Source organism: Panthera uncia (genome assembly GCF_023721935.1).
Source record: "Panthera uncia isolate 11264 chromosome B2 unlocalized genomic scaffold, Puncia_PCG_1.0 HiC_scaffold_24, whole genome shotgun sequence".
NCBI lineage: Eukaryota > Metazoa > Chordata > Mammalia > Carnivora > Felidae > Panthera > Panthera uncia.
In genome coordinates this window covers 51,711,194-51,738,553 of record NW_026057580.1, presented here as the reverse complement: position 1 = coordinate 51,738,553, position 27,360 = coordinate 51,711,194, and the positions used below count along the sequence as shown (strand labels likewise).

General features: G+C 35.6%; 1 non-coding gene across 1 annotated transcript; it reads left to right on the top strand.

Moving 5' to 3' along the window:
• Positions 1 to 22,815: 22,815 nt before the first annotated feature.
• Positions 22,816 to 22,921, top strand: LOC125939279 (U6 spliceosomal RNA). The gene has a single exon (XR_007463017.1). It is a non-coding gene; the product is annotated as a U6 spliceosomal RNA (small nuclear RNA).
• Positions 22,922 to 27,360: the final 4,439 nt, after the last annotated feature.

Below are 27,360 nucleotides of genomic sequence, written 5' to 3'. Positions count from 1 at the left end.
GCAATTTATTTTTTTTCCCACTTTACTCTCTCCTATATTCACAAGTTTGCCAGATTCTAAAAATCCATACAAATGCACCAAACATTCAAGCTGAGCATACTTCTGTGGTTCAGCAAAACTAAACGTTTGCCAATTTCAAGAGAGTTCAACAAACCCATTGTTTTCAATATGATCAGGGAAAAGCAGGCTTAAGTGAAATATTTTGCTTGAAAGAAAACTGAAGGACACAAAAAGGTATAACAATTCCATGTATAATTATACATTAGACATAAGCATTCAGAGTGTAAATGTGCCCTTTCTTTGGCCAAAACATCATTAAAGAAAATATAAAACACACAAAATACTCTCAACCCTAGTACATGCAATAATAGGAACACAAATGAGAAAACAAAATTTAAAACAAGCATAATTTTCAACTGCCATTGTTGAGATTGTCCATCTGAGCTCTGCATTCTGAAAGATCAGCATCCACATCAAAAGAATACTGTAAACAAAGGCTAAATGTCAACTCTTAAACCATCTCTTTTTTATGTCATTCTGTTGCAGTTGTAAATTTTGTCACTCTAAAAGCAGATGATTCATTGCAATTGTGAGGCCATTTTCATCTGAACAATCAACAGTAATAATGTGTTGTGAATAATACAGTTCAAAATTGTTCTGTTGTAAATTCTTAGCAAGATATTTTTGCCATGTCCCAGGCTGCAAAGAGATTGAACTGTGCAGATTATAATTTTCTATAAACTCTATTCAGTGGTGGAGACTATTTGAGCATCACCATACTTAAGCTTTACAAATTAGCACAAGACACAATCCCCTCCCCTTTTTATGGGAAATATAGTATTAGCATGTTCTAAGTGTGTCTGTCTTTCAATATATTATATCAGGGACCAGATGAAATTGGTCCCTTACAGAGGGGCATCTAGCTGGACACAGCTCCATAATTGAAGTACATGCAACATTTATGTCTGAAGGTTTGTGGGAGAACAGCTCTCAAAGAGTAGTTTGAGAACAGTATAAATTCTGTACTAAGGGTCAGGAAATCTGACTTTTAGTCCCTCAGCTTTACTAGCGTCTAGTTATATAACCTTTGATATGTCACATCCATTCTGAATTGCTTTTTTCTCCTGGTCAAGTGGGACTAGCTCAGCGGTTCTCAAACTTGGCTGGACATTAAAATTAGTTGGAAAGTTCTTTAAAAATACAGATGCCCCAAATCTTCCCCAGACAAGTTAAATCAGAATTTCTAAAGGTGGAACTGAGGCATTAGTATTTTCTTAAGCTCCTCATGGGATTAGAATATGCCTCCAACAATCACTTCCAACTCTAAAATGCTCTGACATTTTATAAAACTTGCTGTTTGAGAACCTCAGCATGTGTTTCAAATGAGTTCTGGGGAGAGAATTTCCAATGTTAGGTGTTGGTGTTTGTTCTATCAGTTGCATTCATAATGTAGGCTGACAAGGGGGGAAAAAAAAACACTAAGAAAAAAAAATTAACAGGGAAGGTAGACAGGCCATGCAAACGAGAGCTCAATTACAGAAGAGCTGTCTCCAGGAGACCAAAGTCATGCTCTTTAACATTCTAAGTGATTGGTTTGTGCAGTGAACCAAATCTGAGCAGTTCCAATGTTTGAAAATGTAATGACTTAAATAGAAATACTAATATACCCTTCAAGGTCATGGAACAGTTCCTTGGCCTTAGGAAACATGTAACTTCTGTGAGCTCGTGTAGGTCAATTTGACGGACCCCTTATAACCTTAAGATGGGTCTTGCTCTTTCTCTGCATTAAAATATGTTAATACCAGCTTTGGAATCAAATTGATTCATTTTTTTTTAATCTGCCTTTTTAAAACTTCCTTTTCATTTGCAGAATTACCAAGAAGTTGTTCAAAATTACCATATTTTCTAACTCTGAATAAAATTAAGCAAAGGACTGAAGTACGAAAAGGTCATCAAAACAAGAGACTATAAAAGAAATCTGACAATAACTATACATTGCTAATGATAGTCTGAAATTTAATTTAAAGTGAGTCTTAAAAAATGTGTATTGGTTAAGAATTGAGTTTCAATCCTCAGCCACATGCTTAAAGAATTTTCTGTATAGGCTATCACTAACCAGATTAGTGAAAGGGGAGGGGGTGGAGAAAACCACTAAGAATTTGCTCATCTAGAGTGCTTTTATCTTTTCACTTAAAAGGGTAGACTGTGGAACATTATATATATAATGTGGTACATGAAATGTGGTCAATGCTGCACCTAACACAGAAAGTCGACAATGGGTTATAGATCTACAAGGACGACATCGATCAGAACTAGCAAGTAAACAATAATCCAATTCCTAGCAATTGTTGCTAAATTATGGCCATACTCACCATTTCAGACCCAAAATAACCTTCTTTAATAACACATATTCTGTAAGTCACCTTATTTTCCAAGCAATGCAATCTATATTCAACTATAATTTTCAAATAAGTAATAAAATAGATTTAAGTCAATGGAATAAATACATTTATGTACATTCACAGTTCCACCATATTCCTTACACACTCTACTTAATTATAATGACTAAGTTGGGATCACGGAGAAGAGAACGAGAGGTCACCCCTTACAAGAAGTTCAGGAGAAATGGAAAGGCAAAGAGAGAACAAAGGCAAAGGAATCTAAATTAATAACAGTTCTGTCTTATCTATATAAGATAACAGATAAATGGGGAAAAAACTTAATTGAAGTATAGATAATATGCCAAGGTAAATTATAGTCTATTAATGTTGAAAAAAATAAGGAAATGCAATCTTCTTGTGAATAAGCTGGGTTATTTATAAGGGCACTTTCAAAACAATTCACTATGTTATACCATAAGATAGAGTGCCAATGAAGTGCCACTGAAAACATACTTGTTATCATGGAGGCAACCACACATCTAAGGATGCAGTCAGTCTCTGCTACTCAAAAATTCTTAAAAACAGTATCCTTCCTTAGGCAAAGGGAAATTGAAGATGGACTGGAAATATAAACAGCAATAAAAGAGGCTACACAGAAATTGTGAGGTAAATCTAAGAAACAATTTCAGAGTAAGATTGAAAAAAATATCTTATAAATAATCTAAATAAATTCAATCTATAATTTTCATGATGTAGACTTATTAACCTTGTGTTAAAAAACATTTTTTTTAAGTTTATTTATTTATTTTGAGAGAGACAAAGCACGAACAGGGGAGGGGCAGAGAGAGAGGGAGAAATAGAATCCCAGGCAGGCCCCGTACAGTGCAGAGCCTGATGCAGGGCTGGAACCCACGAACCATGATATCATGACCTGAGACAAAATCAAGAGTCGATGCTTAACCGAGTGAGCCACCCAGGTGCCCCAAAAAACATTTTAAAATATAAGTAGTTTTGAAGTAACTTTCAGCAGTGTGGCTCCATTGATTTCACAATATTTGGGGTTCTGCAGTTTTAAAAGAATCCGTATGCCTTATCTCTTATATTTTAGCAAATAGTTTCGCTGCTTTTGCTGAAACTATACCATTAATCTAGAATCTCCTCAAATTCTTGTATTGTCAAAAAGAAGAAAAAACTATTGGTAATTTAACTAATTTTCAAAGACATGTGTACGAAAGTCTTAAGTGGGTCCAAATCCTTTCATAATTAGACTAATTAAATTGTGCTTTGGTCTAAAAGTTGTGTTTTAGCTCAATTACCTCTTTTTGCATATTTTGGCTAAAATGTTCCACAATCATTTCAAATGGATTAATCACCCAATCTGGTATTATAGAATACCATCAGAACTTTAAATCTAACCATCATATCTTATTCGTTAATAAAAATGAGAGCAATCTATTCCCAATTAATATCTTTAATATCTAAAGTGTTGCAAAGATAGACACTTTGAAAATGCTCAGTGGCAGGGTTGTTTTTAAATAGTATAAATTTGTTGATAAATCCCCTGATTATCTACTTAATTTTAATAAAATTGATCTAGTCCTGTTGCAGCTTAAGGTGACCAAGCACACATGAAAAAATAAGTCACATCCATTCACAGTATCTCAATCTTGATGTTTGTGTTTCCAATAGAGTTTTTAAAGTGAACCAATATTAAATACTAACCAGAATCTGTTTTCAAGTATGTTCTTTGAGAACGATCTTACTTTTTGGGTCTAGGATAAGATATTCAATCTCTTATTGGAGTATATTCTGTGTGAAATCAATCACTCGAAGATTTATTATTAATTTTGTGATTAATGCTGTTAAAAACAGCCATTGATTTGGGGAGTTTTTCATAAAAATTCTTGAGGACTACAGGTAGTTCATGAATAATGCAATGAATGGCTAAAACACCTGCTACATTTTTTAAGTTAGCTATAAACCTACAGAGCCAACAACCCATAGCTGGCATTCCCATATGTAGCAGAAGCAATGATCCCCAAAAAGGGAATATATTTTTCCGTAAAATAATTTTAGGAGTTTCAAATACGGACAAGCCCTTCATATTTATAATCAGTAATTTTTTAAAATAACATTTCCTCTATGACTTTTTTATTCCGTATGAACCTTTAAAATGCAGGCAGTAAAGCCTCATTATCCAAAGGGAAGTTTCATCCACTTGTAATGAAAATTCATTTTGACTACAGCTCATTTCACAGCTAATTTTTGACATCTTTTGCCATCTCATCGATTATTCTCCAGCAGTATCTTTGCTCAATGGAAGAGAAAAATTATTTCACTTGGATTTCTTTGGTCAGCATACCAAAAACATCTCGTATACTTGGTAAAATTCATTTTTCCTCAGCACTGTGAAGGTTACCATTTGTGACCATGCATGCACATGTATGAAGCATGTGGAAACTATACTTTTAATGGAAGCAATTTTTAGATTGTTCCAGAGACAGTATAAGATTTTTCAAAGTTTTCCTTTAAACATTGGAAGTATGATATATGCCTGCTAACTTTCTCAACATCCTTCTTTATAAAATGTTTACTTAATTTTGGCAAGCTGATTGCTTCATTGGAAAACAACGTGTGGCTAGAGTGCACACTGGTGCACACTGGTAAGTGTTCACTTGCAGGCCAATCTACAATACCCAATTGCAAACTGATATTTCATATTTTAAAATAAAGTATATAAATATACTAACATATGTAGAATTACTGTGAATGCAACAACTACATGCTAGTGGATATAGATGCAATATATCATTCCAACCATTGAAGTACCTGGCTTCCTGGTACTGCCCTTAAATTTGTGCATTACTCCTCAATCACTGTAACAATAAATATTCCCCATAAATTTTCAAAAAAAAACTTTAGGGCGTGATATGATTTTTGTTGAAAATCAATGACCTAGACCTTGTTTATCAAAGATGATACTTTCTACAGGCATTGTGTTTTCAAGGACACCACTCTCGAAATACTACCTTGTATATGTCCAGGCTACTCCTCTGCTATTATAAATTTGGTGGAGAAAAAAAAAATCTTCAGATTGGAATCTCAAATCCTCTGACTCTTTTCATCTTTCTTCTTTATTTTTCTTCTTTATTTTTTCTTTATTTTTTTTATTTTTATTTTTTTTTAGAGAGAGAGAGAGAAAGAGAGAGAGAGCGTGCCAGTGGGTAGGTGGGAGGAAGGGAAAGGGGCGAAGGGAGACAGAGAAAGAATCTTAAGCAGGCTCCACACCCAGAGTGAAGCCCAACTTGGGGCTCGATTTCACAACCTGGGGTCATGACCTGAGCTGAAATCAAGAGTCAGACGCTTAACCGACTGAGCCACCCACACACCCCTACGGTATTTTTTTTTTTTTTTTTTTTTTTTTTTACCAAGTTACTTTTAGTTTTAGATTTTTGAAGATATACCCTATGGTGTATTTTCTCTTTCTAGGATATATTTTAAATAACCTCATTATTAACTCAGTCAGGTATAGTGCCAAATACACAGGCTTTGGTTCCGCTTATTAACAATAAGACTTGCCTTGAATAAATGAAGTTATGGAACTAGTAATTCTCTAGAAGCCATTCTGAATATATATATATATATATATATATATATATATATATATATATATTACAGTTTCTGTCTTCTCTTCCCCTATAGTCCTTTCTTTTATCTCTCGAAACCATTTCAACCAGGCTTTTGTCAACCCACCACAGAAACTGCTCTTATCAAACTCAAAAAACAAAAAACACCACCTCTGTATAAATGCTAACTTCTCATTTCTCAGCTTTCTTGATCTATCAGCTGTTGATATAGTTGAATAGTCTCTCTTGAAACTCTGTTTTCACTTTGCTTCCTTCTGGGTTATCTTCATCTGTAACCCTCATTTTTGGCTTTCTATACAAGATGTTCCTCATCTTCCCAAGCTCCAAATATTGAATACCCTAGATTCAATCCTGAGCCTTCCTCCCTTTTACTCCCTAAGCAATCTCATCTAGTCTCATATCTTTAAATACCACTTATAATGCTACTTATTCCCCCATTTAGGAATCCTCTTGAGATTTCACTCCTGAACTCTCTGACCAATTTTCTATTTGACATCTCAATTTGGATGACTAATAAACATCTCTCACTTAACATGTGCAAAACTGGACTTTTAACTTTCCCCGCCAGTTTTCCCCATCTTAATAATGATAATGCCATTCTTCCAGTTGCAATGGCCAAGATGTTAGAGTCATTCTTGCCTTTTCTATTTCTTCCACACCTCACATCCATATCATCAGAAAATGTTTTTGGCTCTAAATCTCAAATATCTATTCACATTGAATCACCTTTTAACACCACTAAACATGTCATTTATTTCATAAAACTTAAAATCTCTGCATCTGCATTAGTTCTCTTTACCTGCATAAGAAAACACATTAAAACTCAGTGGCTTGAAATAATAATCACTTATTATTACTTAAAATCTAAAGTCAACTGGGAAGAAGTTCTGCTGATCTGAGCACAGTTCAGCTGATCTTAGCCAGATTCACCAACATGTCTGGAGTCTCAACTGGGACAACCGAGTGGACTAATCTCTGGTGATTTCTCATCTTGTAGCAAGCTAGCCTGGGCTTGTGTTGGAAGTTGGCAAGGTTCCAAGGGAACAGAACTATGCAAGGCCTATTAAGGTTCAGGCATGGGAATCTGAAATCATACAATATAAGTTTGCTACATTCTATTTGTTAAAATAAGTCATAAAGTCCATCTACATTCATTGTAAGGAAGAGCTACAAAGTCATACTATAAAGGCAAGTGGATACTTGGAGGGGAATGATTCTTACATTTTTCATTTCACTCAGAATAAAATAGAAAAATCCTAACTCTCATCAACAAAGGCCTATCCTGGCTAATCCCTGCTTTTCCAACCTTATCTATTATCTTTTTCTTCTTTCCTCATTGTATTCCACCTACATCCTCCTATCTTAGAATCTTTTTGTTTGTGGTCTTCCTCTCAGCCTGGAATGTTCTTCTCCCACATCTGCTTGGCTCTCTCCCTCTCTCTCTTCTCTAACTAGAGAGACTGATTCAAGTATTCTGATTCAAGTATTCAAAATGTCACCCACAATCTCTCTATCCTCTAAATGTGCTTTATCATTCTTGATAACATTTATTATTTACTTGGCTTTAGCTTCCTGTTTGTCTTCACTAGAGGGATGTCAGCATCATGAGAGCAGGGACTTTGTATGTTTTATGTATACCTCATTCCCAATAACTAGACCAGCACTGTCCAATAAAATGCAAGGTACAGGTGTCATTTTAATTTTGTAGTAACCATGAGAAGAAAGGTAAAAAGGGGTGGTGAAATTGATTTAAATAATATATTTTTTACTTAACCCAATATGCCCCAAATATTCTTATTTTAATAAGAAGTCACAAGTATGAAGCTATTTTACTTCATGTTATTAAAAACAAACTGTCGTTTAAATTTGTTATATATTTTACCATTATATACATCTCAAATCAGATAAGTGCTCAATAGGCACATGTAGTTAATGACTACCATTTTGGACAGTGGAATCCAACTCATTGTTAGTGCTCCATAAATGTTAGTCATTATTTTAACTCAAACAGTGTAAGCACAGGTAAGCTGAATTAAATTGAAGGAAAGCCCTGTGGCAAAACTGAAACTACTAGGTCTATAGCTTTATCAGTTTAGGGCAGGTCTTACTACTTTCTTCACTCCTTTATCACATTGTCCCTGAAGGTTTTAAAGCATGTTTCCACAACTTTATCTTAATGTTCTTGAATGCTTTACTATCTCACTGCTTTTCTTGATCTCATTGCTCTTAACTCTTTTAAGTGAAGAGTAAAACATTCATGACCACTGAGATAAAGACAGCAGATAAACAAGAAAAACAACAACAACAACAACACCAACACAAAATACCTCAAGTCAATTCTCATCCTTATTTCTCTGTTCACAAAGGTAATATTTTTTTTTCTCAGCATTCCAGCAAGTTGTTTCGGCCAGATGTTTAAAAACAAATCAATACCTGATCTTCTTCCCCTTCTCCTTTCTAGTGTGGGATTCTTGTAGCCAAAAACTCTGTCATGGATCTCTATTTGACACCAACACTGAGGAGCTCAAGTTTTTCCTGACTCCTGGCAATTACACTTGCAGTTCATTTTGCCTGGAAAGATGGCCTTCCCTCTCTGCATCTAGCTTCATCCTTCAGATGTCAGATTAAATAACACCTCCTCAGAGAGGTCTAAATTAGACCATCCTCCCTGTTACCTGTGCTCACAGCACTCACCTTCCTCATAGCACTCACCACGATTGTAAACACATAAACATTTGAGTAATTAAACTCGAAGCACAGAATCACAACGCATCCCTGGTATATAGCATAGTTACTGACACAAAGCAGATGCCCCGAAACACCGAGTAATGAATGTTATACGTGAGTAAATGTGGTTGTTAAATACATGGAATAGAAAAATTTAGAGCTAGAAAATATTGTTAAAGTCACCTAATTCCAAATTCTTCACTTAACCATAACAATCCTAATGATGACATTGGAAAACTCTGTAAACAAATAAATGAATGAGTGATTGGATGAATGCGCGAATAGTGTGTGTTTGTATGCATGCGTGTGCGCACACATATACACACAGGTGAATGTGTTTAACTTATTTGGTTGCTTATTTGTACTTGAAAAGTTTACTAACTTTTGAGTAAGTATAGTATAAGTGGGGGAAATGCCATAGGGCAGGGTGCAGGGCATCATGAGAAAAGCTGAGCAGATGGCCAGGGTATCTGGCCATGCCTCATTATTAAACAATTGTGTAACCTTCAGGCCCTCTAGACTTTAAGTTCATTCTCTGTAAAATGACTTAACTGGGTCTGATCTGTATAAGACCCAATTTTGTCAATTTTAAAATGTGCTTTCCCCCCATATTTTAACCTCTCTGAAATCAAGATGCATCTTACAATCAATGACATTTTACCTTCCTGTCAGGTACGGTTGTGAGTGACATAAACAAATTTTAAACTCTTCTGTTAATACCTCTGGGAGGATCTAGAAGCACTAATATCAAAGCAATAATATCAAAGCAATTTAGTTTCACTGAAATAGAGGAACTTAGAGCCATAAATTTCTGTAATTCTAAGTTATTTATTTTACCACCCATTTCCCAACACTTTAAATTAAAAAAATAAATAAATAAACACTTATAGGATAGTGTTTCTTCTGTGGGTCACTGACTCGATCCCTGTTAATCATTTTCTAGGTCAGGGTGTTTAGACTCATAACCGACATAGAAATCTTTACAGTACGTTTTCATACATGACTAACTGAAATGTCACTCAAACATACATACTCACCTGAAGACATTCCTTTCTGGTTGAAGAAACAGTCCCCAACCTAGAATTCTCAAAAAAGAAGCTTCGTTTCCTTACACAGCATGAACAGAACACACACTGTGAAAACCTAGAAATAAATGGTTTGCCACTTTTCATAACTTTTCACACCATGGTAGATTTTTATTTTTTATGAACCTGGTGTCGTGTATTCACTCAAACCACCATAATATATCTTGATAAATAAACGTTATACATATTGGGCCCTGCCCCCACCCCTGAAAGCATTTGCAGGACCTTACACAGCTGTATCATTTCTTTTTAAATTATTTTGTGTTTCAACATTCTGCACATCGTCATTTCAGCTAATTACCCTAGGAAACGCTCTAGAAAAAAAACAAAAGAAGTGGAAGTGTATATTCACCCAGGCCCATGATTTTATACACAGAGCCAACATCTAGACACATCTATATGGGCCACCTCCCACAACCACAAAGACTTTCTTCATTGAGTTTTTTATTGCTTTGTCTTTAATAGTTAATGTTCTCCTATGAGCCATATTGAATTCCTCTTCTGGAGTTAAAAATAGCACAATTTTTAATCTCTCCCTCTATTCCTGGCTTCAGTTTGTTTTGAAACATATTGATTTAATGTCAAATCTTCACTTAAAACTGGCTTTGCTAATTTTTGTTATGCAGCTACTATTATTTAAGCCGAGGTGTTTGCACTTCATGCCAACCGAAGGCAGCATGAGCTGTCTAGATGGTGCATTAGGGAGAACAGCTGATGGATTACAAATCTCTGCATTTCACCAACAGAAATGAATTTGAATCCATCAATTTTATTCCCTTATGCCAAATTTAGGAAGTTCAGTTTATGCAGATCTGTCAAAATATTACATTAAACACCTAGATGAACGAGTTAAATTAATTTAATTTTGCAGTTTGCCTTGATTGGGTTAGGCTAGTTCTATGCACAAAGCAAAACCTCCCAGGGACCTTGAGCCTAGTCAGGGAAGAGATCATGGCAGTGGCAGCTGGGCTCAGCTGAATGGTCAGACAAAGTGTTAGCAATCAGTGACAGGGGAAGGGAGGTGCCTCGACTCTCCTTGTGACACCCATGCCCATCTTTTACTTAACACCTATCTGATGTTCCCAGAAAGAAAGTAACCACAGCAGTGAATAAAATTAAGATGAAAAAAGGCCACTGCGCTTGCAATGCAGAGCAGATCAGTCAGGGCGACCAAAATGAAAGAGAAAAGGGAACAATAATCCTGCTGTGTGGTTATATAGCACCTTTCATCGAAACAATGTGAGAATTCTCTATTTTTGCAGGCCAGCTCCCTAGAGGGCTTTGAAAGCAATTCAGGAGGGAAATAAAAGGATTGCAGAACAGATTTCAGGCTTGAATGATAAAATGGACATTCTGCAAGACAGATTTTACTGAATTGATAACTGGATGATTGAGGCTGTCACACATAAATAAATTGAAAAGGAGTAAAATCAAAAAGAAAGCAGAAAATTTTGAAAGGACATAAAAGTACAAAGAAAACCCGATGACCTTGAAAGAAGGTCAGAGAACCAGCCTCTATATTCAGAGACAGTCAAGAGGATTCAAACCTGGAAACGTAGGGGGCTCCTGGCAGGTATGATCGGTACTAAAATATGAGATCCATACATTTCCAAAACAGTGTAGTGCTAACACTGCACAGTTGGCAAGGGTTAAGCACTTATCAAATCATGGAATGAGCAAGTTGATTTCAGCAACAGTCACCCTGAAGTCTAGTTTTGTTTTCTTTCTTTCTTTTTTTTCTTTCTTTCTTTCTTTCTTTCTTTCTTTCTTTCTTTCTTTCCCTTCCTTCCTTCCTTCCTTCCTTCCTTCCCTCCTTCCCTTCCCTTCCCTTCCCTTCTCTTTCACTGAAGGATGAGCCTCTGGAAGGATCACTATGGAGTGGCCCATCATGCAAAATCCAGGCTTCTGCTGGAGTTTTTCCTGGGTGTCTCTTAGTTACCCCTACACTGGGCCCTACAGGATATGGCTCACCCAGCCTGTATCTCATTCTCTATTGTGTAATGAAAAGATCCCCCCCGGCCAGCTGTGTGGGTCACAACCTAGACCTTGAAGGAGGATGGAGTATCAGCCATGCCAAGAGAATCTAGAAAGGGAAGGAGTTTGATTGCAAGTTCTCTCTCCTCCTGCTATTTGAAAATGTCCATCCAACTCACTCTCTATCACCCAGAAACACTGGTAGGTTGTTCTTGGGATATTGTTGTCCGGAGGACAAGTGTAGAGGAAAAGCAATTAGAGGATGCTGGGTGAGAACTCCAAAGCAACAGCTTACCATGGGCAAGGAGAGACATCCTGTCTCACGTGCTTTTCTGTGACCACCTTCTTCCTGGAAGAGCTGGCTACCTCCCTTCCCGTGCCCAAAGAGACTCTGGAGAGGCCTTTTTGCCAGGTGAAACAGCTTTCCCCAGAGACTGGCCATATGCCCTGTTGTCAAAGACACCAGTGAGACACAAATGCAATAGTGTCTACAAGTAAATACAAAATAGACTTTCAGAACCTTCATGACTTCAGCTTCTCTCATTCTCCTCCAAACTAAAAGATCAACGGATCAAAAGTGCCACGTTACTTTTGTAGACATTAATAGTAAGGATTATACTGTTTCACCTGAAGTCTGAGATTGCTTTTCACATTGAGGGAGAACCACAGCAAATTTCTAAATCAGGTTTCTATCTAGCACTATCTGATACAAAGTAATGATTGTTAGTGGTAGTGAGATCTTATACTTTCCTTATAAATGTGTTCTAGTCCTATGAGCATTATCTGAAACTGGATTTCCTTTTGCAATAGGGATGTGGAAACTTGTGAAATAATAAATGTATATCTGCCTGTATGTGCACGTGTATAGGTGTGGACTTGGGGTTGAATACAGGCACAGAGGTTGTCTTTCTACAATTGAAACATATAGTTACTCGAGAATCATGAAATGATGATATTGCAGTGAACCATCGACAATAAAATTTTGGGGTTGATTACAGTGAATAATATGTGGCCCAAGTGAAAGAACATGATATTTACAAAAAGAAACCAGAATATAGTGGGAAAATTCTAGGCATAACTCAAAAAGAGACTTAGTTGAAATCTTTACCAGTGACCTCGGTTATCATTCTTAGCTTTGTAGCTCTATCTTTATTTTGGAAATGTAGATATCAATACCACCTGTCTAGGATAATGGGAAGATTAAAAATTACATAAATATAAGGCCTTCACACAGCAGGAATTTGTTAAATTGTAGCCACTGTTATTACCGCGAAGCAGCACAGTGTAGAATAAAGAGTAGATGGTTTCAAAAGAAAGGGACTGATTTGAAGTCCAGTTTGATATGTATTAGCTGGATGACACTGGGGAACATACTTAACAACCATGACCCTCTGTCGCTTTACATGTAAAGTAGGCATAATAATAATATTTCATAGGATTTTTGTAAGTAATAAACAAGATGAAATAATGAAAGTGCTTACCTGGAATATAGTAGCTGCTCAAAGAATGTTAATTCCCTTGGTCCCCTGCCATGAAACCACACAGATCTACTTTTGCATAGGTTTGGTCTTCAACAATAAAAAATGAAAAGCATTTCTAACCAGATACCCAGACGGCCTTCCTATAGTTATTCTTAAAATACCCATAGTATGCAAACAGAATGTTCAATTACACAGAAAGTAGATTTAGTGAATAGTAGCTTCCAGACTACTCAGAACATTTCTATCACTTTTTTCATTCTTTTCTCTTTCTGCTTGCTTGTTCACCTTCCTCCAACATGAATAAAGCATCTGCTATGTTGAAGGTGAGAGGTGGAAGCTGATGTTGAAAGGAAAAACTTTTATCCAATTAACATGTGCTCCCCTTAAGGTGCTTTCACAAACAGTGTTTCACTTCCCTGCTTCCTAAAGGCTCTATTTTGTTGATTTCTCATCCAAGAATTCCCTGTTACTCTTCTTTCAACCATTTATGGCATTTCTACTGCCCTGGCCCAATACTGTGTTAAGCCAAACACTGATGCCAAAAGGGAGAGGGCCAGTGGAGTGGGATTCATGCCCAAAGATCCTTGGAGCCCCTCTCTTGAGAATCTCCCAACAGTCTGGCCAGGGTAGAACAAAATTTCACCAGCAGCTGCGGTAGTAGGTCACAGCCCTGTGAGAATGTGACATCTCACTCTTTCATTCAGAATGCTTCTCTGCTCTCTGCTTCTCTTAGATTTTAGTTGCCCTGCCTCTGGGACTCAGATACTTTCATAGAATTGATGCAAACCCCTGGGAAATTTATTTGTCCTCTGATATCATCCATGCTAATGCTCCCCTCCATTAGCTCAGATAATCAAAAGTTGACTATACATAGAACTGTGGGGGATTACAAAAGCACTTATAAACTAATGAGAGAGAATGGAAAAATACTGAAGGAATTCTAAAAAGAGAGAGAGCAGAAAGAAAGCCACAAGCATATACATAAATCAACTTATAATGCCCTAGCAAAACACAAGAAGTAAAAGGAATATCTCATGGAATAACTGGAATAAATGCCACTAAGGCTTGGGCAGTGTCCCAGGGCCACCAGGGAATAACAAGCTAGGATACGATGAAAGTGGGTCAGGGTTTAGAAGAGATGTTCTGTGGCATTTGGGGGAAGCAAGTCAAGGGGATGTCATTCTAGTGTGATTCTGATCCCTCTGAAATTAGTTCCTTCAAAAAAAAAATGAGTTTCTACTATCACTCACCTTGAGTCCACAAACAACAGGGTACAAAGCAGGGCCAGTTGTGAATATCACTAGTAGGTGAGCCATCTGTATTATGGGCAGTTACATCGAGGAAACTAAGAGGCAGTGACAGTTCACAACATGAGTACAAAGATCCATACCATGTCCCTGGAAATGCCAGATTTGCCCCCACTGTTGTTAGTTGATTAAACCTTATCAATATTTCTTATTACCAAGTAAGAAATCACAGACCCACTGATATCATGAAAGAGAGGTATTTGGTAAATCCCAATTTCCCATTTAATATATTTTTTATTTTTTATATAATAGGATAGGGCTTTGGAATGGTTTGCTATAAATTAAAACAGCAATGGTTATATGACCATAGAATTAGCACACTGTCCAGACTCTAGATGAATGTCTGTGATAAACAACCTCATAAATATTATTTTCTCCTTCCCCAGTTATGGATAGCAAGTAGTTAGTGTTCACTGGGAGGGTTGTAAAGCACACCTTCATAACACCTTTGGATATTGCCAAAAGAGTATGACCTGCCTATATTCATAAAGTCATTCACTGAGATTTAGTGAAGCAAACTTAATGCCTGACAAGCAGGTCCTTCACTGGAGCATCATACTTCTAATTACTGGAGTAACAGTGAGGTGATGAAGGCCTATCTATGGTTGTGAACCATTTGCAACAAAATCAAAGCACCACCACCAACTGTTAAAATCTAGTGATTCGCTAAACAGAATAAAAATATTCAGATAAGGCTTAAAAAAAAAAGCAGCTGGTCTTAGATGAGGCACTCCACCTGCAGAAAGGAGGCGCAAAAATTATTAAGATATCTGGATATAGGCATGTACATATCTGGAAGTTCTATTAGAGTTCTCATATCAGAGCATGAAAAGAAAATTAATTTCTAGAAGAAATTAATTCCACAATCCTATCTCCTCCAAGATGGGTTAGGCAAATCCTTTCATAATCAACCTCATTAGGTGAAAGGTGGCATCAGTGTAAGAGGAGTAGGTGATCTACCTGGATTACCAGAGGGAGTTCATTATATTTTTACATACAAATGAAGATGTTCTCCCTAAGTTAGAGAAGGAGAATAGAATATTCCATCTGCATCTAAGATCTGCATCTTAGTCCCTGAATAAATTTGAAATAATAGGAAGATCCAGAGCCTCCAACCCAGAGAAAAATGTGTTTATGTAGCATAGTCTACCCTATCAGAACTGGTCTGAGACTAGAATGGAAGAGTAGGTAGAGATAATTAAGAGGATTTGGCAAATACAGAATAAGTGGCAAAGAAAGCAAAGAGATGTGAGTCATATATGTATCAACTTGCTACAAAGGGAGTATAATACCTTAGCAAACTTCACCCCGGGAGACTAGATGCTGTAGTGATGAGAGAGAAGTTTGTATTGGTCATCCTGATCCTGTCTGCGGTGATCCCTAGACAGTGATCTTGGTTGCACAGTCATCAACAGGAGACCTATGATGACCATAGCTGACTGGCCCTCTCTTAGAATGTGTCCACTAAAGGAAGGCTGAGAACAAACACTCGAGCAACTGCTTTGATGGGAAGAGGGTAAATAGCGACAAGGTTGTACGCTGAGGAGTGTAAAATGCATTAGCACATACACTTCAACAGCCTTAAGAGCTGAAAGATAAACCATGCTAGGTCTGGAAGTAAAACACTGGATGCTCTCAAAGCACAGAATGTACCAAGAAGGTTGATTTCTTGGGATTTTTTCTTTCCACTAAACCTGGATTTATTTCAGTTTTTTAAAGGTACTGGTATAGAGTTGCATGGTAATTAATGTCACTGTTTTGTGTTCATAGTATTTTAAATTCTTTATCATTTTTAATATTAAACTTTGATTTTAAGATAATTTTTGAGTCACATGCGGCTGAAAGAAATAATGTAGAGACTTGTGTACCATGTACCCAATTTCCCTGGATGGTAACATCTTGCAAAACTGTATTAAAGTATCAAAACCCAGATACTGACATGGATATAGCCAAAATACAGAACATTTCCATCACCAAAAGGATCCCTTATCTCTTCATAACCACAACCACCTCTTGTCTCTGGGCCCTGGCTGTTCTGCATTTCTATAATTTTATCCTTTCAAGAATGTTATACGGATAGAATTATACAGCATGTAACCTCTGGGGATTGGCTTTTTTTCATTCAGCATAGTTCTCTGGGAATTCATCCAGGTTGTTGCATGGATCAATATTTGTTCCTTTTTATTTCTGAGTAGTATTCCATGGTATGGAAATACTTCTATTGGTTTAATTGTAACCATTCAACCATTGAAAGACATCTGGATTCTTTCCATTTTGGGCTATTACTAATAATGCTTCTATGAACATCTGTATATAGGTTTTGGTGTGAACATACATTTTTCTTTCTCTGGAATAAATACCCAAGAGCTAAAATGTTAAGGACTATGACAATTGCTCATTAGGTTTTATAAGAAACTGCCAAACTATTTTCCAGAATGGCTACACCATTTTATATTCCCACCTGGAATACATGACTGATTCAATTTTTCTGTATGCTTATCAGTATTTTTTACTTTAGCCATTCTGATAAATGTATAGTGGTATTTTATTATGGTTTTATCTTGCTTTATCTAATAATTAATGATCTTGAACCTCTGTTCATGTGTTATTTGTGATCTACATATCCTTTTTGGTGAAATGTATATTCATATTTTTGCCCATTTTTAAATTAGATTGTTCCTTAACTATTGAGTTTTGAAAATTCTTTATATATTCTAGATACTGGTCCTTTGTCCAACATGTAGTTTACAAATATTTGCTTCCAGTCTTTAGCTTATCTTTATATCTTTTCATAGGTTATTTCATTGAGCAAAAGTTTTTAAATTTCATGGCATCCAATTTGTCATTTTTTCAGAGTATATAATGCTCTCGGTATCAACTCTAAGAATTCTTTAGTCCTAATTCCAAAGGTTTTCCATCATTTTACTTTCAGCTTACCTATACCATTGTATTTGAAGTGAGCCAGTTGTAGATAACATATACCTGAATTATTTTTATACTCAACCAACTTCATTTAATTTATATATTTAGACCATTTATATTTAAGGTAATTATTGATATGTTACAGCTCAAGTCTGTTTTGTTATTTGCTTTATGTATATTGCCTGTTTCTTAGTCCTCTACTCTCTTTTATTACTTTTTCATGAGTTATTTTAACATTCTTTTAGGATTCCGTCACAGTTTATTTATAGTATCATTGAGTTTTAAACTTTCTTAGTGGCTACTTTAGATATTGCAACATACCTACATAATATCATAGTGGACTACAATTGATATTTTACCAAATTCAGTGGAGTGTACTTACTTTCATTTAAGTTCCATTAACCTCCCTTTTAAAAAATATAATTGTCTTAAGTATTTCCTTTATATAGATTGAGCAGCACAGTAGTCAGTGTTAAAATATTTTGTTTAAACCACCAAATAAGATGTAGGAAACTCATGAGTAATAAGGCATCTATTATTTCACCCCCTTTTGACACATTCCAATGTTTTTTTTTTTCCTTTCTGAAGTCAAAGCCTTCTGTTACAATTTTTTGTCCTTTTAGAGAACTTTCATTAGCCATTGTTTAAAGGTAAGTTTGTTAGTAAGAAATTCCCTTAGCTTTCCTTCATTTGCAAATGTCTTGATTTCTTTCTCATCTCTGAAAGATGTCTCACTGGATATAGAATTTGAAGAATAGATATAGAAGTTGACACTTCTCTTTCAACTATTTGAAACATATTGTGTCACTTGCTTTTGGCATCCGTAGTTTCAGAAGAGATATCTGCTCTTATTTGCTGTTCTCCTAAGGTTAATGCAGCATCTGTATTAGTTTTCAGAAGTTTAATTATGATGCATCTTTGTTTGACTTTTTGGATTATCTTATTTGACATTCACAAGCTTCTTAAATTTATAAAGTTATGTATTTCATCAAGTTTGGGAAACTTTCAGCCTTTACTTCATCAAATGCTTTTTCAGTACAGCTTTTGCAATATGATTGCCTTTCTCCTCCCCTTCTGGGACTCTAATGATAAGAATGATAACTTTTTTTTTTTTTTCATGGAAACTAGATACTCTTTACTACTTTACTGAATTAAAAAAATTCAAGATCCTGTATTTTTACAAGGCTTCTTTACATAAAGTAGGATTTCTAATTGACAGATTTGGAAATCAGTCTGAATGAGACAAACTATGGATTCAATATGCACGTGAGATTTCCTCATACCATTACCCTGACATAGATTTGATATCCACCCTGAAAAGAATCCTCTAAAAAATTGTTTCAAAGCCCCTTTGAAATTGCAATAGTGCAGCAAAACCACAAGTAAACGACTGCCTGTTAACCTATTATTTCAAATTTAGCCTGAAAAGCCAACAGGCATATTTTTGTGCAATTTTTAAAAACATCTTAAGCTGAAATATCAAATCTGAATGGTGCTATCCCTTCACAGAAGGCAAGAAACGGCCCGCACATCATGTCGGAGGTCATCATGTCCTTGGTGCCGTAGGCTATGAACGTGGACCTCCTCAGGGTCTGGTTGATGTGGAAATAAGGGCGGTAGTGCAGTGCAGACTGCTGCTGCTGCTGCTTCCACCACTGCTTGAAGACTGTGTCCTAGGAATCATGAAAGATAGGGTTTCCAGCACTCCTTTTGGTCTAGGGTGGTGGAGGGGTGGGGGAAGATGATGATCTTCATTGCCATTCCTTCTCCTTTTCCTGGGGCAGAGGCTCTCGCTCATGACAACCGGTGAAAGAGAGCAAAGCAGCACCATTTCAAGAGAAAAAGTTCTAAAAGGTGAAGCAGCCACCTCCCCACTCCTCCCCCCCACCCCCCGCGCCCCCGGCCGGGGACCTTGGCTTCTCCCACTGTGCAGGTGGACGCTGCCACCATGAGTACCACTCTGTGGGAGAAATGGTAGCTTTTCATTATTTTCCTATAAGTCCCTGAACACTGTTCATTTTTTTTAGTCCATTTTGTTTCAGTTCTATTGATCAACCTTCAAGTTCACTAATTCTACTCTCTGTCTTTTCCCAGTGAGTCCATTTAGCAAGTTTTTAATTTTGGTTATTATATTTTCAGTACTGCAGTTTCCATTTGGTTCCTTTTTTATAACATCCATTTCTTTGCTGAGGTTTTCTACGTTTTTTCTTTTCAAGAGAATGGCTATTCTTTGTGGGAGTATTTTTATTATAGCTGCTTTGAAATCCTTTTCAAGTGTTCTAATATTTGTGTTGGCATCTATCTGTTCATTGTCTTTTCTCATTCATGTTGTGATTTCCTTGTTCTTGGTATAATGAGTGATTTTTTTTTTTATTGTATCCTGGACAATTTGGATATTCTAATATTGTGGATTCAATTTTGTGTTTGTTTTTTATTTTTAGCACGCATTCCACTCCTGAAGTATAGCCAGAGAACTGGCCAGGTATTTATGTTCAGCAGTTCATTGGTCCCCACCCACACCACCCTAACAAAAGTATGGCTGGGACTCACAATGCCTCACTGTCTCTGAATGGAGGTGTAAAATCAGCTCCTGATGGGCCTCACTGAAAGGTGAAAATGGTGATATTCTGTGTATATTGGGCTAAATAAAATCCATCAAGTTTTTGAAAAGAAAAGTAACCTTATCCACATTTATTGCCATTCTTGCCAGCTCTCGAACTCAAACCAAACTTTGTTGTCAGGCCTCCCTTGAAAACTAGGAACTGACTCAGGCCTGGGTACTGGGAAAGTGGCAATGATCATCATGGTCCTAGAATCTCTAGTCTTAGAATTTTTGGGGTTATAAAGAGGAGATTCTATGATTCCCATGATTAATTATCACCACTAATATCCCTGTAAGTCAGACCATTCTGATTTCCACACTATCTCTCTTCAATATTATGGAAAACATATGCCATAACATATTCCATAACTGCTACTATTTTGTCCTGCCATTTAGGGGCTTGCTGTAATCAATGAAATAGGAGAAATCTTGTCAATGACAGCAGCACTGTCACTACAATACAGCCACAATTACAGTCACTACAATACTTTACAAGATGCTAATGCTCCATAATCTGTAAAATTCTTTCAGTGTTTTGGTGAATATATTCCAAGTCCTTTCAGGAAATATAATTAGGGTTTGTGTGTGTGTGTGACAAATCCAATCCAGTATTTTTTTCCTCCCTAAGGTTTAGATTCTTTCTCTACTATACCAAGGAATTTATGGTAACTCAAATATTTAAAGTACTCATTCAAGGTCAATAGAAGAGCATATCTGCTGTTTCACATCTCTCTGAATTTTTCTTCCTCTGACTCTAGAACCTCCTTTAAAGAGTTCACCTGATAAAGTCAGGCTCACCTGGGTAATCTTCCTTTAATTAACTTAATGTCTACTGATTACAAAACACTTAACATCTTTATATCTAGAAAGTCCCTTAGATTTAATGTAAAGTAATCATTGAAATGATATTCCATCAAACTTACATCTCCTGCCCACACTAAAGGGAAAGGGATTGTGAAGGGATTGTGTATATACACAAGAGGGTGTGAATGTTGAGGACTCCTAAAATCCTATCTCCCAAACCCTTCAAGTATAATCTCTAAAGGTAATTGTATATAAATAAAGATATTCAAAAATAAGCAAAATATGTCATTTTAAGAACCAAGGACAAAATAACTAAGCGTCTTGAGTTTTACTAAAAAAAAAAAAAAATTGACCCCGTTTATTAAAAGGTAAACGCTTTCAGTGTTTGGCGATACCAGACGTATTAAAGAAACAGCAGAATAGAATTAGCTTCCCTTCAAAGACTGTTTAATTTCTGTTATGTCCATGAAAAGTTTTCTGACTTAATATGAAGTACAAGATACAGGCCTCTAATTTTCAACATATGTTCAAAGAATTATAAATGGGAATTTTTTTATTTCTTATACCGAATCATCTTGAGATAAATCCATGTGTGTCAGTCTATATTTAATTAAAATCTTATCAACTATTACATATCTAAAAGCAGAACTTCAAAATATATTAATCAAAACGCAAGAGAACTGAAGGGAAAAATAGACAAATCTATAATTATAGTTGGAGATTTCAGCTTCTCTCTCTCTCCCTCTCTCTCTTTCTCTCTCTCTCTCTCCCTGGAATTAACAGAACAAATAAGTCAGTAAGTATATGATGGACATAACAAATACTTTTAATACATTTGATCTTATTGAAAGAATATAGCAGAATGCACATTTTTTTCAAGTACACATGAAATCTTCATCAACATAGGCTACATTCTGGCCATAAACAAAATCTTAGAAAATTAAAAAGACTAAAAATAACACAAATAGAAGTTCATAAGGGCATTAAAGTAGGATCAAAACAAAAATATATTTGGAAAATCTGCAAATATTTAGAAACTAAATAACATACATTGAAATAACTTACATTTCAAAGGGAAAGCCTCAAGGGGAATTAAAAAAAATTTTGAGCTGAAGTAAAATTAAAATATAGCCCACCAAAATTTATAGGATATATCTAAAGCAATGTGTAGAGGAAAATTAATAGAGCTAAACACTTGTTTTGAAAAAATAAGTAAAGTATCACTAACCTTAGCTTCTAGCTTGAGAAACTAAACAATGAAGCCAAAATTAAACCTGAAGACAGCAGAAGAACAGAAATAATAAAATTAAGAGCAAACATGAATAAAATTTTAAAAAATGAAAATAGATAAAAACAATGAAAACAAAACTGATTCTATAAAAATATAGATGTCAGTGACATCTATGCCTATAGATTCTACAATTTCAATGAACCAACTAACTCCTTGGAAGATACAAACTGCCAAAACTCACTCAGAAGGAAGAAACAGAATGTCCCTATACCTATAAGATAATTTAAATTAATAATTTAAAATATTTCACTTAAGAAAAGTCCAGTCCCTAAATGCCATCACAGGTCATTTCTGAGAAATATTTGGGGAAGAAATACCACCAAATCAATACAAACTCTTCTAGAAAATTGAAGAAGAGGAAATACTTCCTAACTCCTTTTAGTAGGTCAGCATTACTCTAATAACAAAACCAAATAAAGATTAGAAAAGAAAGTTAAATACCAATATCCCATAAGATCTTAGATGCAAAAATTCTCAACAAACTATTAGCAAACAAAATCCGGGAATATATAAAAAGAAAAATAGACTTCATCCAAGTGGGGTTCATTTGAGGAAATGCAAACCTGGTTCAGCATTAGAAAATCAACTAAAATAGTGCTCGCTTCAGCAGCACATAAACTAAAATTGGAACGATACAGAGAAGATTAGCATGGCCCCTGCACAAGTATGATATGTGAAGTGTCACAAATATGAAATTCGTGAAGTGTCCCATATTTTTTTGAGGAGGGCACCTGTTGGGATGAGCACTGGGTGTTGTATGGAAACCAATTTGACAATAAATTTCATATTAAAAAATAATTAAAAAAAGAAGCAAGATCTCCAAAAAATAAAAAAAGAAAAGAAAAGAAAATCAACTAAAATAATTCATTATATTAGCAGAATAATGAAGAAAATTATCTAATCCTGTCAATATATTGGGGGGGAGCTTTTAGCAAAGTTCAACATTTATTCATGATTTAAAACTCTCAGGAAACTAACAGTAAAGGAAAGCTTCCTTAACCTGATAAAGGGATTTTACTTAAAACTGAGCATTGTCCTTATACTTAATGATGGAAGACTGAATGCTTTTCCACAAGACTGAGAACCAGGCAAAAATGTCCTTTCTCACAATTTTATTCAACTGTACCGTAAGTTCTAGACAGTTGAATAAGACATGGAAAAGAATAAAAGGCACATAGATTGGAAAGATGGAAAGAAGTATATCTGTATTCACAAACAACACATCTATGTAGAAAATCCTAAAGCATCTTTAAAAAGTTTCTAAATCTCATAAGTCAGTTTGGAAAGTTCACAAGATATCAAATCAATATACAAAAATCACTTGTATTTTTATATACTTTCAAGCAATAACTGGGAATTGAAATGTAAAAGTACAGTAAAATTTACAACAGAGATAAATGATATACGTAGGTATAAATCTAACAAAATATGCATACAATAAGCATGCTGAAAACTATAAAACACTGATGAAATAAATCAAAGAAAATTTAATAAATGAAGAGATATACAGTGTTCATGGATTAGAAGCCTGAACACTATTAATAAATAAATAAATTATTTCTAAATTTATATATATATATATATATATATTCATATATATTCAACCCAACCCAAATCAAATTCCCAGGTGGCCTTTTTCTTTTTCTTTGTGGATAATTAATAACCTGAGTCTAAACTGCATATGGAAAAGCAAAGAAACTAGAAGAGTTCAATTAATTTTGAAAATTAAGTACAAAATTGAAGCCTAGCACTACCTAATTCAAGATTTAATATGAAGCTCCAGTTATCAAAATAGTGTGGTAGTGGTGAAGCGATAAGCAAATGAATGGGGAAAAGTCCAGAAAAATACCCACAGCATCATTTCAAGTGATTTTTTTTTAATGTTTATTTATTTTTGAGACAGAGAGAGACAGAGCATGAACGGGGGAGGGTCAGAGAGAGGGAGACACAGAATCTGAAACAGGCTCCAGGCTCCGAGCTGTCAGCACAGAGCCCGACGCGGGGCTCGAACTCATGGACCGTGAGATCATGACCTGTGCCGAAGTCTGCCGCTTAACTGACTGAGCCACCCAGGCGCCCCTCAAGTGATTTTTTTTTTTAAAGTATAAAGGAATCACAGTGAAGGGAGCATAGTCTATTTTTGAAAATAGTGATCGAAAAAATGCACATCCATGTTTCCGGTATAAATAATGAATCTCAACCCATATTTTATTAACTCATAATGTTCATAGACCAAAATGTAAAATACAAAACCATAGAACTTCTGGCAGAAGATATAGGAGAAAATTTTTGTGATCTCAGGCTAGACAGAGAGTTTTTATATAGTTTGTAGAGTCTTTAGATAGAAAATATTCAACTAGAATGAGAGGAGAAAACAAAATGGAACAAAAAATTCAGCAAATAAATTTTAGTATATTGCAAATGAATAAAAACCCACGCTAAGGTGGGTAGGTAAGAAACAAACTAACCTGGGACTTCGGTTAAGCATTCAACTCTTGATTTTGGCTCAGGTCCTAATCTCAAGGTTCCCGGGATTGAATCCACACTGACAGTGTAGAACCTGCTTGGGATTCTCTCTTCTCTCTCTCTGCCCTTCCTCCACCCATGCACGTGCATGCTCTCACTCTCTTTCTCAAAATAAATAAAATTTTTTTAAAGAAAAGAACTAACCTTAAGTTACTTTGGGAATCAATATTTTGGATACTGTAAGTCAAAGGCAAAAAGAACTATAAGAAAGTACATTTACTATATTTAGCAGATTTGTTTCTTGCAGGGGTATGGGTAAGCAATTCTGAAAATAACTTTTGTGTATATTAGGTTTGAAAGAATCAGTAAGTATATTGTAGATAATGAGAGTCAAGTTTCTTACTTGAAAAATTGCAGAAAAAAATTGCAATTTAAAAATATGAGAAGACTGGAGTAGGGGATGTGGTGATGGATTACAATGAGAAGTCTCAGTATGAATTCATGGTTTTATGCCACGAAGGCAACTTCAGATATGTAACTTAAGACATGTGTGTATGTTTGGCTGAGTACTATATATCCTATATCTACTGAGACGGCTTGGATGGATGTTACTAAATAACATGCGAGTAGCTGTGAACACACTTAGCACCCAGATCTTGATGTCTCGATAGCATTCTCTAATTAAAGGAATCAAGTGCTCTTTGACAAAATAGTTGATGCCAGGGCTGGGGCAAGCAAATGCAAAATAAGCCTGGAGTATCTTGTGGCGGCATAAAATAAGGAAGTACTCAAACTGAAAGATCCTAAAGCCAACCTGTAAGAGTTCCTGTTGGCCAAAGCTGGAAATTTTTGAGAAAGAAAATGAACAAAGATAGGGCTAGGTTATAGCCTACAGAATAAGGTAAATACCAAGCATCCCATACTGAATAAATGAGGAAGAAGTAGCAGCTCTTCCTTACAAAGTGCTTTCAATTAATAAATGTAGAAAGACAAAGGAGATGGAAAATGACCATTAGAAAGTTACAGTAATAATTGTTGCAAACAAGATCCAAAGATGGATGCCAAAAGCAGCAGGCAAAAGTTGGAAAAGAAGGGGATATTTTTCCATTTCAAATTATCTATTTCCCCCCAAGATATTAATTAATTCTAAAGGAGAAAATAGTAGCATTATGAGAATAGCGGACACCACTTTAATTAAGTGATCAAGTTTAAACAAGACATATCAATATCACGTACCCTTTGATATGATACATTTACAAGGACACATCATTTCTATGATATTCTTGCCAAAAATGCATACCCTTCATCTAATTATGAAAAAAAAAAAAAAGATGAGACAAATACAAACTATAGGGCATTCTACAAAATAACTAGCCACCACTATTTAAAACTATCACAATCATAAAAGACAGGAAAGACTAGGGAACTTTCAGAGATTGGGAAAGACCAAGAAGACATGAAACTAAATGAATTGTGGTATCCTGGATTGGATCCCAGAAGAGAAGAAGTATTATTAGTGGTACACTGGTGAAATCCAAATAAAATTGGCAGTTAAGAGTGTTGTACCAAACTTAATTTCTTAATTTTGAGAATTATGCTAAGGTTATACAAGATGTTGGGAAGCTGGGTGAAGTCTACATGGGAACTTTCTGAATTAATTTTGTCTAATGTAATTTTAACGTAAGCCTAAAATTATTTTAAAATAAAAGTTTCAAAAGTTACATATTAAATGTCTCTTATGGGGCACCTGGGTGGCTCAATCAGATAAGCGTCCAACCAGCTCAGGTCATGATCTGAGTGAGTTCGAGCCCCGTGGCAGGCTCTTTGCTGACAGCTCAGAGCCTGGAGCCTGCTTCAGATTCTGTGTCTCCCTCTCTCTCTCTGCCCCTCCCCCACTCATGCTCTGTCTCTCTCCTTCAAAATGAATAAACATTAAAAGAAATTTAATGTCTCTTATAATATTGCATCATATTGTTATTCCATATAACACTAGTTATTGACTCCATTCTTGATCCTTTGGATAATACAATATTTTTCTAGCCCTTGGGATAATATAGTATTTTGAAAGGGGTTGTCATGGGTAGTAGTATGATGATGACGATGAATCTATGTGAGAATATTAACTAGTTCAATTCTCCTTTAAGCTCAAAATGAGACTGAAGTAAACATCTTCTGACATATAGGTAAGAAAATAATGTTCCTTCCTAACTCTGATTCTCCCATCTTTCAGATAGAATGGATTCTATGTAAAAGACCATGCCAATTGCGGGAAAAAAAAAATCTGATTTTTTGCTATATTCTGTAGGATCATATGTGGCACAAGCTAAAATGGAATTGAAAGGTCAGGTCCAGGGTCACAGAACGAGTGAGTTTCAATGCTGTTGTTTCCTGAGCAGCCCCAGTCCGGGGCTTTTTGGACCATCCTTTGTTGCATCCCACATAGTAAATTTTATACAGCATATTAAGGGTTTCAGTTGGATTGTTTTAATAAAAGTAATAAAATTTGTAATTAATTTTAAATTTAGTAATTGGAGAACAAGGGAAATGTTCCTTTAATGAAATTTCCTTGCATGATTTCTCAGATGGTTTTGCCATCACCAGTTTCACTGAGAACATCACCCTGTTGGAAGCTGCAATCTGAACAGATGAAGCACCTTTCAACCCAAGTAATTA